General features: G+C 40.8%; 1 protein-coding gene across 37 annotated transcripts in view; it reads right to left on the minus strand.

Moving 5' to 3' along the window:
• Positions 1 to 15343, minus strand: part of RORA (RAR related orphan receptor A) — a 480592-nt gene that overhangs the window by 261635 nt on the left and 203614 nt on the right. For 9 of the 37 annotated variants that reach the window (XM_069026315.1, XM_069026316.1, XM_069026303.1 and 6 more), the window contains exon 1: positions 2091 to 2258. The exons of 23 other annotated variants lie outside the window; for them this stretch is intronic. The gene's annotated coding sequence lies outside the window, so the exon portion shown is untranslated. Of the gene's footprint in view, positions 1 to 2090; positions 2259 to 6078; positions 6159 to 15343 lie in introns of those variants that run through there. 5 more of the 37 variants (XM_069026317.1, XM_069026300.1, XM_069026320.1 and 2 more) reach the window with 4 other exon arrangements.

The raw sequence follows: 15343 nt of genomic DNA on the forward strand, positions 1-15343 counted from the left end.
ATTCATGAAAAATCAAACTGTTGTTCTCAAAATGGTGCACTGCTGGATCCTACAAGGTTACAAAGCGCAATGAGTGACAGAAGAACAGCCTTTATTCATCAGGTTCTCCTTCAGAGTGAAGATACCAAACGTGAGAGGTTACTGAATCAAACCACTCAGCCTGGTCCATCCTGTAGGAGCCATTATGTTTTGGGTGCTAGAGCTGGGCTTTGGCTCTTTGCTTTACAGCAAGGCTTTTCTGCTCCAACTGCAGCAGAAACCAGGTCAGTCAGCTCAGAGGGACCCTGGGCTGGTCCTCCTGGCTCTCCTTGAGAGCTACAGCAGAGGAATGTCAGGCCACCTGCATCACCTTTCAGCAATAAAGCCACAAAGAAAACTGTACTTTGAGACAGAAGGGGGTTAAATTTGCCAGGTATGGCAGCTGGCTGGGAAGTCAGCACCTCTTTCTGCTAACAACTCAAGTGCTCTACTTAAGGAAATGGGCTACGGCAAAAGGCTAGACTAGACCAAGGAAAGAAAGAAAACCAAAATCACAGCCAGAACAGGTTGAAGATGAACTCAGAACATCCACAGGAGACTGTGCAGGCAAATAGGAAAGAAGGAAATGTGACACCCTGCTTCTAAAGCTGAAATTGTTGTATCAAGTTTATTAAACTATACACTCTCTGAGAAGCAGCACGCTCCCTAAGGAACAAATGGCAGAGTAGTAAACAGCAAAACCAGGAGCAATCCCAAATTTTGCTTGGGTTTGGGTCACAGACTCTGACTTTCTGAACAGTGGAGGTCTGCACAAGGAAACAACAGTCCACATTTCTCACACCTGACCCAGGACACAGATTGACTGATAACAGAGAGATCTTCAGAGAGAACAAGGTGAGGATGTAATACACAAATTACCACCATGCCAATATACAAACGCAGCCTCCCAGAGGCAGTGGAACTTGTGTCTGACATATACTGATAACATTTTGATAGCTAAGGTTATTGGAGAACATGCCAGAAAGTAGAGGGAGAAGAGAGCAAAGAAAGGAAAACTTGCTGCTGCCTTCAAATTAATAGCAACTTCTTCATAAAGAATAATCCCAGCTCAGCTGTGCCTGAATTGCCTTCACAAACCAGTGTCTTACACAGCCTGTGAGGAGCCTTGACCAGGAGGAAATCTCTCACCTCCTTCCAGAGCAATGTGAAATGAAGTGAACCACTTGAAAAAGTCAAGAATTCTTAAATGGCCTCTTTTCTGAATCAGCTTGAATCTGTTTGAACTTATCTTCAAAAAGATCCTGAGATCTCACATAATGGGGAAAATTTTATATATGTATATATATATATATATATATGATACAATTTCTCATGGCTCTTTCACAGTCACTAAGAGACAGTGGAAGAAAGACAACTTAGAAGCGAGCTGAGATATAAAGCCTTAGATGAAGTTGCTAATTCTCACCCAGTTTCCTCCCACACATTGTGGTATCTTGACCTTGATTTCATCTCTATCAATGATAACTTCAATGCAGCAAAGATTTTTCTGATGATCACTTTTTTCCTCGGAGTCTGTGATGCCACAGTAGAAGTACGATATGGTTTCATGCATTAAAAAGACGAACAGCTTAAGATCAAAACTGTCAGTTTTTATCCTACTTGAACACAGAATCGTGACATTTTGAAAAAAATTTTCATTTGAAATGTTCATTGATGCACCACTGAAGCTCTCAAAATCATCTTAATAGCATGAGCTAGGTGTTGACTAGATGGATCGAAGCAAAACCAACAAACTTCCAGCATCAGAGCACAGACTTCTGTTTTCACCAGACCTCTTGAATCACACACTGAAACACCAGCCTATGGTTGGTTCCTACCATCTGCATTAGTTCTTTTTATTGCACAACAATTGGAATTGCAACTTACTCTTATCTGCTCCTCTAAACTGCTTTTTCAGCTTTTCTCTTTGGAGGAAGAGCTACTACTACAAAAAAAAAAAAAACAATGCAAACTTGCCAAAGCATAGCAAATATAGGACTTTATGACTCAAGCTGCATTTCCAATGAGTCAAAAATTTAGTATCATAGCACACGACAATGTCAACAACTTACCAGCACAGGACGATAAGATCAAAGATGGAATTTTTCTTTATGCCCCCTTACCTCTTCTTATCACTTTCTGAAGAGGGCTGTTAAGTTTTTATGTAGCTGCATTGCTAAAATCTAAGAGAAAGGAGAAGGAGAGGCCTGGCTGTGGCCCAGAGCTGAGTTTCTGAGGGCTCCCCCCACCCTTGGGCAGAGCCTCAGGTGAGGCCCCAGGTGAGGCTGGTCAGGGCAATCAGTGCAACCAGGGCCCTAACAAGCATCAGCTGGCATCAAACCATTGCAGACACAAACACCAGGGATCTGGTCCTGGAGCGGTGCTTAAACAGAAACTTCTGCAACATGACGCTGAATGTATGCAAGTTGCTACTGTACTTGTTCCAGAAAGCAGAAAAAGAGACTGAAATAAGGCTTGTGAAAGCCTTAAACCAGCTTCCTTGATACATATCAAGTCCCTTTCTAACTTATTTTGAAATAAAGAAAAAAAATTTTAAAATATGAAAATAGCAAAGATATGAGCATTATATCAGCCACTGTTTTGGAAAAAAAAAAAAAAAAGCATTGTGGGTTGCAAGGGGGAAGACAGAAATGAAGGCTTCTCTGATGCATTTGGGTATCAGGAATGTGAATGTGTGATTAGACAGTGCTGTATAGTCAAGCATCACTCCTGCACTCCTAAAAGCCTGATGTCTGAAGATACACAAATGAGTGCACACTAACAAAATATTTTATTGATGCCTTCTACCCCATTACTTCTGTGACAGTCCCCAGGGTCGCCGCTCAGAGCCAGACTGACACAATGACACACAGGAAAACGCAGGCCCAGCCAAACCTTTTACAAGCTAGGCCCCAATCCTAGGAATACAAATTGTGGGCAGGCATTGGTGGAGGGTGTTGCTGCTCTTCTCAGAGCCACACCTCTTTCAGCAATTTAACAGGAGGCACAGCAGCCAGGGAAATGACTCTTCCTGCCTGCAGATTAAAACTGTGCCCCTAGTGCTGTGGGGATGTTATGGCTCTGCCTAAATTTCTGAAGTAACTGGTGATTTGGAATTACCAAAGACTAACTTGGAAATGGAATGGTTAATACAAACTTTTTCAGAAATCTTTCCCATTTCTCAAAATTGGGCTATTGGAGGAGCTTCTCAAGAGCATGTGGGCTTCAATGACCAAATAATTTAGTGGGAAGAGAGGGACAAAGCAATAAAAACAGATAGTGCAGGGATATTCCACTGTAGAAAGAGAAGGAATTTTCACATGCCCATAGCAGGTACACTCAGAGTAGGTTCTACTGATGAACCTACTTTTTCTATTGCAGGCCAGAGACTGCAACACAAAATACTGGAATCGTTATTTTAACTTTCTGGTTTTCACAGCTGGAAACACTAACCTGACAAAACACAACAGTTCAGAACATAGTGTGGCCCAAGATACATTTCCTTTTGCAACTGTTTCTGAAGATACAATGAATTGACTAATAACTAGTAGATTGTTTAAACTGTGATAAGAATAAACTATTCCAAAAAAGGAAAGTTACCAAATGTTCAAATTTCTGAGCAGGACAGTCCTGCACTCTGTTCTTTCCTGTTCATGCACTGCACTGAATGCACTGCACTCCCACACTACAACCATGGGATGGACTTGAGCAGAGGCAGCATCAGGCAGTGCTGCTGTTCCAGCATATGCAGATCTGCAAATCCTAGACCACAGCCAAATTCCTTCCTTTCTACTTGTGCAAAATTTCCAGTGGGAAACAAGAGACACACTGAGAAAACCTGGGCTTGTGGCAGCTCTCAGTTTGTACGAATTCAGCCACATAACATCACAGACAGGCTTTCCACACCATACTGGTTGTGTGCATTCCCTCTGTCTTTCCAAGAACCTGGTCCCTTTGGTGGTTCAACAGAACAAAAGAGATATAGGGATACAAAGAAAGATTTGTCAAAGATTGTACAACAGAAAACCTCTACGGGTTGTTTGAAGAATGATGAAAAGAACATTAGAGTGAATAGCATACATGTCCTCAATGCGTTTAATGTCTGCTCCGTTTAAAGAAATGGTGTCATTTTGTTTCTGAATTGATATAAGCATTAGCCTTCACTTTCCTCAGTTCTGTGTAGACATTCCTTAACTAAGAACTAGCTGTGGGCTGGTACAGCAGAGAAAGACAAAATCCCAGTTTACCTGAAATATCATTTTGATTAAATGCAAGACCAATTTACCACTGGGATATACCTCAAGTCACACGCAGAAGTAGCAAGTGCATTTAAATGTTTGCTTTAAGTCCAACAGCTGTCTGCCTTTAGCTTTGGAAAAAAATGGTCTTCAATAATACAGCAGAAGAAAGAATGTTACAGTCCTTTGAGAGAGTCCAGGGTTCCTCACAGATTCTAAAAATTACAGAATGAAAAATCATGACAGATTTGAACTAGCTCTCAGTCAACAAGAGGATTTTAATGCTGGTTTGAACTGCTAGTCAGAATCCTAAATCTCTGGGACAAAATGGAAAAAGCTAGAAAAATCTAAAAAGCTTTATGCTGCTATATAAATGGGGTCTCTGAGGCTTGCTTAGATCTAGGTACTGAATTTATGCCTTCAAAGTCTCCCTCCCCACAAAAAATGCAAAAAAACTCCCAGTGTCCACTGCCAGCATGAAGTCTGTAGAATGGGATATTCTTATCCAATACCCTGGTAGTAAAAAATACAAACAGGAATAAATGACATCAGGACTTTCTCTGAAAACGGCATTGCGCAAATTTGCAATTTTCTCAGTGTAACAAAATTCTAAGAGAGATACTCCCAGAGGTGTCATTTTCCTACCATGTTTTCAATATACATTTTCCCTTTTCTCAATAGGCCATATGTAGTAGGCAAAGAGACTCCTCTGTAGGGAAAGCGTTAGCAATAGTATTTGGAAGGTACAGGATCAGCCATTCCATTCCAGGCTACTTTAATACAAGAGAGATTATTTCAAGGCTCAACACACGTGGGTGCTTTCTGATGTTTCAAAAAGTTAGCAAAGCTGACTGCTGTCTGAAAACAGCAGATTTGTTACAGAATTTTTCACACATCAGTTTTAATTTAGCATAGTCTGCCATCGGAGGAGCCACACAGACAAGAGGGAGCATATATCCTTCAAAACCCATCTGACTGCTTAATGGGAAAATAATACTAAACAGCAAATTGCCCCCATTGGAGTTACTACTAAACACCCAGCCACGAGCCTCTCACCAGAGGGATAGTGGCCGAAGGCTTTCAGAACAAAGCCAGACCACCCCACCAGGGGCTTGGGCCATCTTTGTGCAGCGTCTGTAGGTGTCCGAGCACACAGATTTCCAAGGATCAACTGCCTGGTCCATTCTGTTCTCCCCACTTTAAAGTGTTCTGAAGGTCAGTTAGCACAAAAAAATACCATGGAAAATGAATGTGCCTTGTCTTGTACTGCATCTCTTTCTTCTGTACTGCCACAAATCGAGAACAGGCACTGATACCACATAAAAAACTCCAGATGCAGGTGGCATGACGTATTCAGTGCTTACCTATACTTACCATACGGTAGGGCAAAAAAAGAGGGGAAGAGAAAAATAAGTAATTCTAGAAGTATAAATGGCATGGGTAGTTTATGAGCCACTCCCTTCTGGGGAGTTGTTTCTCTTGTCATTAAGGTCTGGATGCACAGCACAGAAGTGTCATCAGCCTGACCAAAGCCAGGCTGTCAGGTAGGGCAGAGCAGCAGTGGAGCAGGGTCTACAGCACATCTCCATGCAGAGTCCTCCCACTTTGCCTTTGGTTACCTGCATTCTTTGTTACCTTTTTAAAAAGAAGAGGTGGGTTTGGCACAACAAATGTGAAAGTGTTTTCAAACTTCTCAAATTATCTGTAAAAATTATGTGACAAAAAGGTACCTTCAAGCAACATCTAAATTTGCTTCGTAAGAGTTAATGTATGCATAACAAATTAGGCTCAAAATTATAAAAATGGACATCAACAAACATACCTAAAATAATGCATTTTGAAAGTATTCTGGGAAGAAACAAAACCAAAGCGGAGACAAATGACAGAAACTGCAATCCCAAATTTGTTTCACAAAGTCACAATAAGAAAGGGAGACATGAGAGAGGGAAAAGGCTGGTGCATCCAGGGAGAGAAGAAGGGGTGAGTGGAAACAGCTGGAATTGTTCAGCTGTGTCAACATTCGGTTGTTTCGCAGATTGACTAGCAAAGTGTCATCTGAAACCAATTACATTCCCAAAACCCCATGGACCCAGTTCATAACATTGATTAATCCACATTGCGAAAACATCCCCAAGCAAAACTAGAACAGCTGTCAGCCCTTGGAGCTCAGAAATAGCATTTGATTTAAAAAAAAAAAAAAAAAAAAAAGAAAACAAAAACCAAACTACCATGCACACACACTCTTTAATGCCATCTTTGTGATTTACAGAAAATCATATACCTGCTTCTACCACTTAACAGCAAAAACATCTCCCCCATTGCTTTTCCTGCACTACCATGGCTGGTGAGAGAACAGGTTGTCAGCAAGAGGCCCAGGCCACTAGTGATCCCCACAGACAAAGCACCTGCCTGGGAACCAACACACTCCTGAAGATGCCTCTTCCTCTGCTTTGCAGACCCTGGGGAATCACAGTTTACCTCCTGAAGGATGGAAACTTTCTGTCCCCACTCCAAGTGCCCTGAAATTATCCTTTTCAGGCAGATTAATTACGCAGAAAGCATCAACTGAACTTCCGAGGCTGCCAGTGCTACCTGAGTGTGGATGAGGAGCAGCCGCTCCACTCACGCGATGCTTGTGTCAGCTCCCACCCCTCCCACCTTTCCAGAGCTGTTCCTGCTCACTCCCAGCACTGAGGAGGTGCCTGCTTTAGGAAGATCTGTATGTGATGAGGTGCTGCACTGCTGCCATCTCCAAGGGCCCAAGGACCGTCCTTGCTTGCTGCAAGGTGCTGCACAGCACCATCAGCTCCTGGCCAAATTCCCACTCTGTCCCTCTGAGCAGCACCCACCTGAGCCCATCCACAGCAGGACATGCCCGTGCTCCCCCTCACAGCTCCTGACTGGCCACACAGACATCATTGCTCTGACCCATTCCCCAAGAGAGGATCAGACAGATGTATTCTGAGTCTAGAGAATATTTCCAAGCTAACCAAAATCAATGCAAGATATCATTACAAACAGGAATAGAAGCATGCATAAATAAAATCAAAAGAAACAAAGAAGGCATGGAAAGATTTTCAATTTCCACAACTGCCAGTTGAAGGCTGCAGGTAAAAAGAAGCTTTTTCTTGCTTGCATTGAATTAATTGTATGATTTTCTTAAATAAGTTATTTTTATGTGGGTTTTTTTTCAGTCATATGTATTTATTTTATCAGCTAATCTAAAATAAAGTTTAGAGAAGCAGGAATGCTCCACCAGCTAGTATCAAAGATCACAGAGACCTTGCATTTGGACCTGCAATATTCTTCCTGCAGTTCTATCAGCAAAAAATTGCTGTCACTGTGTAACATCAAGAGAAATTCCATCCTGCATTTATATTTTTATTTCCCAACTTCAGAGCAAGGACTAGTCAGACCAATGAGGTAAGTACCAGAGCAAAGGTCCACAGAAACAAAAGCACACAAATCATACTGCTCTTGTATGATTCCTAGCCATTGGTGAAGTGCCAATTCCCCTTCCAATGAGTGTTAGGTACATGTAACTCATTCGTCATGCAGCTTTTGAAAGAGATCATGGATTCTAATACAGATACACAAGAAATCTTTAACATTACTGCACAGCCTGTACCAGAATTTAAATTAATTAAGTCAACATCACTACACTCCTTATCTGGTACTGTAGAGAAATACTTGCCCGCTTTAGAGAAGCTGTTTGGGAGGATGAAGTATAACATTATCAGAATATCTTTTGGCTTATGCCTTCCTTCACTCAGTCCTTTTTATTTCTAAGGACTTGTCACAGATTAAAAAACCCTATATTGTTTAAACTCCAGTTTTTCATTACAGTTTCACAATCAACCACAGAAGACAAACACACAATCAATTTTATCAATTCATTACTCAGAAAATAAGTTATGCTGGAATGGTTGTGTGGAGACAATGGTATACTGTTGAAAGAATTTATATTCAGAAGGGCAAATAGATTTCAAAATTCAAGAGAGCAAATTCCCTTTTGACTCTTTGCAAAAATACTTTCCAAAATAGTATTAAGCATGCCAGTAATAAGTTACACTGCATTAAAAAAAAAAAAAAAAACAAAAACAAAACACCAACAAACAAACAAACAAACCAACCACACCAACCCAAAAGGAAAATACTACTTCACACATTCGAAATTCTGTGAAGACATTCACAAGCTGTCCTTACTTCCCATAAATGTTAGATATAAAAAAAATAGCCACTGGATCTAATATTTCATATTCTGCAACACAAATAGACAGTGGCATTAAATACAAACCAGAAAATTGTGAGACCACAGCAGCCCCAAATTCAGACAGATGGTCCCCCTGCAGTAGCCAGGCTTTTTAGAGGGACCAATACCCAATCTTCAAAGAACAGCAAATTTAAGAGCTACCAGGTATTGCACTCTGTGCTGCTGAACGTGCAAGCATTGAGTTATATTTTCTGAACACTGAGACTTACTATAATTTTTCTCATGAAAAAAGTTGAATGTCTCGACACTTATCTTCAATAATGTAGAGTTAAAAGTCAGTCAAGATTACCTCTACCTTATCAAAATCCAGCATGAGAAAGTGAAATTATTTCTCAAGTAATTCTTACAACACCAGTGGCTGGATTCACATGGGCTGCTAATAGTAGCTAACAGACAGAGAATAATGTGTAAGGTATTCTTAAGATTATAATGAGAAAAATTTGTACAAAGACTTGTAGAATTAGGGCAAAGTACAAAGAGTTATTCAAGCTATATCACTAGCAGACATCCATCAATTGATAGAATCTAAAGTTAAAAAAAGACAAGTGGGATGATCTATTCTTGCATATCCTAAGACGCGCATATCATAGGTCATTGCATTTCACATCATTAACCCCAGCACTGGGGCCCACAGTGTTTGATTAAAACTTTCTTTACAGAAAAGCATCCAAGCTGAAGCTGCAGATGTCTGGAAATGGTGCGGCAGCTCTCCGTCCCAGTAATCCATCCCCATATTTAAACAGATCCAGAGTTGAATATTTTTACCTACTCTTGATTTGAATTCATCTATTACAGCCACTGGTTCCCATTTCCTTTAGTACCCAGTATTTGCTTTCTCTGAAGACCCTTGAACACGGCTACCTACAGACACCCAGTTTTCTCACTGACACTTGTAAGAGATGATGCTCCAAGTGGTTGAAGACCAACCATTTTTGCTCCTACTCCAAGTCTCCTGTGGTAACTTTCTGAACTTTACCCTCAACGTCCCTCCTTAGACATGGATCTCAGAATGACAGCAATTATTTTAGAATTGTCTTGCCACGGGTACACAGGCATAGAAGCAGACAAAACTTCTCTCCCCGCTCCCATTCCCATTTACACAAACAAGTATTGCATCACAGTTCTCCACTGGCAGCTTGTGGCCAGCTGTTAGTCAAGAGGACCATCTCTGCTTTGCTTGACAGAGTCTTCTCCCACTGGAACATTTCTTTTTCTTAGGCAAGTTCATTTATTTATTTTAGGTCCTCTGCTTAGACAGGCAAAACAATTCAGAGCATTTTTTTGTAAAGTGTCTACTACCTTCTTATCTCACATTCTGCCACTCTTTGTGCTACCTGGAAATGAAGCAGCAGTAATTCAGAAAGATTTTTCCAAGTAATTGACAAAAATATTGAACAGTGTTGAAACTAGTCCTGATCCTTGTCAAATTCCTGTAGCACCTCACAGTGATTCTCCATGAACGTGTGTCTGAGATAAGGCAGTTCAGCCAGAGCGGCATTTAGTGCACAGACTGCTGCAACAAAAAAAGAACTTGCAGGAAGAAGCAAGAAGGGCTTCAGATCAAACCCCAGAGAGCACCGTGCACTGAGCACACCCTGTCACTGTGTGGGACTTCTCTGTCATAAACAAATGCTACAAATGAGTTTACAGAAGTTCTTAAACCCAGGAATCACATCTGTTACATAAAGATGAAGATGCACTGATGTAAAGCAGTAATTAAAACAATCAGGAATTCCTAGCACAGCCACTAAGAGTCTTCTTGGTTCCTAATTTTCTGAAGAAAATATGGATCATCACCACAGATTGGTTATCTTAAAGGGTCAAGTGTTGAAGAGGAGGTATGAAATGGGTGACTAAAATAAGCAAAGGAGAACAACAGAAGGAATGTCTTCCTAAAGAGAGGAATGACCATATATAGGATGGCTTTTTTTAGCTATAGTTGATGTGTTTGATGTCTGAGGACCTTTCATCAACTCTGTCATCAAGTGGTATTTCCCAAATGGAGGACTGGTGTTCTGCGAGTGCCAGCAGTTATTTATTTGAGCTTTTGAAAGCATGACTGTTCCATTTATCCTTGCAGGGGCCATTACACCAAAGGGCATTTTGCAGTATTTGCCTCCGATGCTGACATGACTGTGCTGTTCCCTCTCTGCAGGTGCTCAGAACAAAGGGAGCTTCCCATGCAGATCACCCATACCCAGCTGCGGAACTGGTGACAAGTCTCTGACCTCAGAGACCCCAGGAGGTTTCCCAGGCACAACAGTCACTGGGCTGACTTGTGTTTGCACATCTTTGTAAAAATAACTATGGATTAACACCTCTAGGTCCACAATACGTACCTTTAAAAATATGCCTGCATGCTTGATCTCTATTATCTTTCAGGATAGTGCCCAGAAACACCTAAAACTATACCCATGTAACCACAACCAGTGTAACCAGTGTAATATAGAAGTAATAATACTAAAAACCAAAACAATTGGCTGACACGTCAGTTCTTCAGATGGCCTAATCCACCAGCAGGTTATAACACTGAAATATATCAAAAAGATACATCATTTTTGATGCAGTGAAAGTATGAGATACAATGAGAGAGTGAATCTGAATAAACATTCTTCTTTTCTCATTCTAGAAAAGCATCTTCTGCTTCCTTTTACTACATATTGAGAAAAAAACCCCACAAAAACACACAGAGACGTATTGTATAAGAAATTAGGGAGTATAGGTTTTTTTTTTAATCATCGCCTAAGAATAAAAATAGAGATCCATGGATAATTACTATCACAAAGGCTTAAGCTAGGAAACCTACTGCAGTAACATGTTGTTACCAGCCCACAGCTGCCTGACTGCTTCTTCCACACCTCAGAGCAGGCCGAGGCCCAGGGATTTTGGAAAGGGACAGCAAAGGAACAGCTCTCTGAAGCTCCACTCCCATTGGGGTTAAACTGACCTGATTTTATGCATCTTTAGCCTCCACCCTGGGACACCATGGACTGGATCCGAGCAAGGGACACGCATGTCAATAAAGCTTCCCTCTCTTCAAATTTATGTTTAATCGCTGCTAAATTTGGCACTGAAATCATCAAAACCCAAAATGCTGTGCAAATAGCAAACTGTTTTTTTTTAGTACTCTACATAAGGGTCTACAGACTAGAAATTTGCTAACAGAGAAAGGTGCCAAGAAAAAGTCATCAACACCTTTAACTGCCCTTTTTTTCCCCCCCTAAACCTTTAGGAAGTACATAACAATTTAATACAAGATTCAGATGCAGAAGGTATGTAGGATTTAATCAGTTTGGATTTAACACTACAAAAACCTTGTTTTCTTTTCTCTTCACAAACTTATGGCTGCCCTATCTGCATCTTATCCAGCCTCCAAAATCACCCACAGATATGCTGATACAAACCTTGGTGCAGTAAGAGCAGAATGTGCTCTCAGTTCCATGACCCAGCTTAAGGGTGAGGGGGCTAATGCAAGAGGGAGACCAAAGCTCCCTCAGCCTCTGCAGCACAAGGCAGAATGGCAGAAACAGGAAAGTTTGGGAGGAAGGACCTTTGGACCCACGATGCCTCCCCATGTGCCACTTTCCAGCCCTGGTGGCTCATTTTCAAGTGACCTTTTGCTATTTTTTGCCGACATGCTCTTTCTAGGTGCCTTTGCTCCTATTTCTTTTTCATCTCTTCAAGTCACTAATTTTATGAACATTCAACCAACCCTGAAGTGCAAAATATCAAACCATCTCTTTGAGTGGAGAAGGATCTGATTGATTGCTGAGCTTTCTAACCAGGTCAACTTCCCAGGTTACACTTCAGTATGAACTAGGCCTTGGTATAGACACAGCTTTTCTAGTGTAAGTGCTAAGAAAAGAGGAAAAACCCAGAATCCACTTGAGGACTTGCTCCATATTATACAATAGGTGAAAAAACACCTCTAACATCTGAACTTACATTTTAACTGTACAAGAAAACACCACTGATTTATCTGCTTTCCCCCAGATATCATTTTACAAGTTGCCATTTAGTAACACTTTCATACCAAGACCTTTAGCTAACCTAAATTAAAAACACATTTTATTTGCTAAAAACCCAAACAAAACCAAACTAAAGGAGTCTGTATTTTTCTGTTACTGAAACACACCATCACTTACACCGAAGATTGTCCCACAACATGCCTCTGCAAGGGAGAAAATGTTTTCTGGAAATTGGGAATATCCTGAAGGTTTCCAGAAGCTATATAAAAGTTATATAGATGAATAAAATTGAACTGTAATGCTTAACCCTAAAAATGTTAAAAGAAAAGTTTTAATCAAAAGAAAATGCTTTGGTAATAGCATGATCTGAAAGGTCAGCATAGAACTGAAGTTATATTCTGCACTTTTACAAAAAAATTATCCTGTGCTCCTACTGTTGCAAAAAAGTGTGTGCCACAGAGCTCATTGATTTTATTTTAAATCCTTGAAGCCTGTTAAGCTCCTGAAGAAGACATGATTGTCTTGTTTTTGTCAACACACCCACCTACCCAATCAACCTTCAAAACATCAAAATTCACTTTACTCCCACTATCTCCTTGATGTAAATTATTCTCCTATTAATAATTCTCTTTTGTTATAATCAACCTTTCCTACCTCGCATGAATTGCTTCCATGCTAATATGACCGACTTTGAGCTAACTTGTTGAAAAAAGTCCTAATTGGAAAAAAAAAAAATAGATGTTTGGAGCAAAATTCTTGTCCCCCTCCAAACATTGGAAAATATCTTGCTGTTTGCAGTGAGTTTCAGCATTTCATCTGCAGGATTCAAAAGCATCCCTGTAATTAATTCAGCTGGGCTCATGACGCTGGAGAAACTGGCCATGACTAACAGGTATCTGCCAAGTCACTTTGTATTCCTGCATTCCATCTGGAAGAGACTGAAGACTTGCTTTGCTCCAGAACACGCCTCCCTCTCCAGGTCTTGACAATTCCGAGCATCCCCAAGGGGGCAGTTCCTCATAATGGCCGGATAAGCCATGTTCCAAACCAGTAAACATACACTGAATGCCTTCCTGGAGAACAGCACTGAGACAGTCCCCAGTATTTGTTCACTAATCCCCACATTATGTCACCAATGCAAAGCAAAATTTGTTCCGTTCCTGAACTATTCTTTTCACCCTCACTCAGATGGGGAGCTCTATGCCATGAGGCTGTTGTGTCATGCAAGGAACCCAAAAGGTATTCCAAGAGTTAGCCTGTCTCTGTTACCTGCTGCAAGCATTATGTTCCACATGTGGAGAATGGGACTTGTTTGCAGGGAAGTTGAGGATGCTCCTGAAGCCAGATGCCTACGAGTTCTGCAGCAGGATACAGGCTTCCCAGTTTCGCAGTGAACTTCCTTTATTATACTCAATTCTTTCTGTGGTTTTCCAATTTCATGGAAATACTGCTGAAGCAACCCATCTTTCTAAAACTTCCACTATCTGTTCAGCACCTGCAGCACAGTGGCCAGAGGTGTTGCTTACAGCAAGAGTTTCAACACCACCAAATCATATGGAAGTCCCCAAAGGCGGAGACAAAAATCTATGGATCTACAGAACAAAAGTTTCTGGCTAGTGGTAAACCAAAGACAGATTAGATGATTATAAAAGTTCCCTTCTGAAATCTAGTAGAGATGCAGGAGTGTCAAATACAGACTTTTGTGTTTGCAGGGTTTTTCTCTGCCACCGGTTTTAACAATCTGTTTATGGGACTGGGGTTTGGTTTTTTCCTGTTTTTTTTCCCCCTCCTCCGTCCTGGCTACCTGAATTCTCCACAGGCATCTCTGAGTTTGCAGAAGCAATTCCCAGGGGACTGCTCTGACACGGTAATAACATCCAGACTGCAGCTACCCTGCTGCAAAGTCCAGCCAGTGATTCTCTGGGGCTCCTGTGTGGTTTGCGGTACTTGGGTTTGTTTGGGTTTTCCTTAATCTTTTCCTTTTATTATTAAAGACTTTTTTTTTTAAATTTCTCTTTGTCATTGTTAAAGATACTTTGTTACCCAGGGAGTTAATTCAGGTTGTCAAGCAGAAAAGGATTTTAAAATGCAAAGGCAGCCAATGAATTGTCCTGTTTCCTGCATCTACATCTTCCTAGACTTTTAGCACAGATTTTTTTTTCACCAGGCATATATACTAATGTGCAATAGGAGCCAGAATCAAATCTCTGATGTGCCCAATAGGCACTGAATTACAGAAAGTGTCCCTGCAGCAGCTGGTGAGTTGGGCTGAGTGGGTTTTTGTATCATCACTGCAATATACTGACTTCTCTAAAAGCAACAACAACAACAACAGGAATTTTCAACTTTAGTCTGTGATTAGCTTTTAGCTCTTCTACTGCACCTCATTTCTCTGGGGTAACAGCAAGAGCTAACAAACACACTTTCAAACTTGTGTTCCATCTGAAAATCCAAAAGGCAGGCAAATTTATGAGTGCTGCTGGGAGATATATGACCGTCTTTTGGCAATGAGCACTGAGCGATCAATTATTTTAGCAGCACAGGTCAAACAATAGAACTGTGTGACAGCTGCATGCACATACAATAGCAAGGAGCACCGTTTAGCTGAAACTGAAAAATGTTTCCTAAAAACTCTGTCCAGCATGACAGAATTATTTTTTGGGGTAGATTGAGAGTGAAATTTATGTTGTTTAGAAACCTTTTTTTATTATACAGTTAAGACTTTGAAAATACGGTATTTTCCTCCTCCACGCTAAGCCTTCAATTTAAAAAATACTTTAAATAGTATGGAACAATACTTGTAGGATGCAGAGGGATGTTACCACAACTGAAGTAGCATTGTACCT

Source organism: Aphelocoma coerulescens, chromosome 10 (assembly GCF_041296385.1).
Source record: "Aphelocoma coerulescens isolate FSJ_1873_10779 chromosome 10, UR_Acoe_1.0, whole genome shotgun sequence".
Lineage (NCBI taxonomy): Eukaryota > Metazoa > Chordata > Aves > Passeriformes > Corvidae > Aphelocoma > Aphelocoma coerulescens.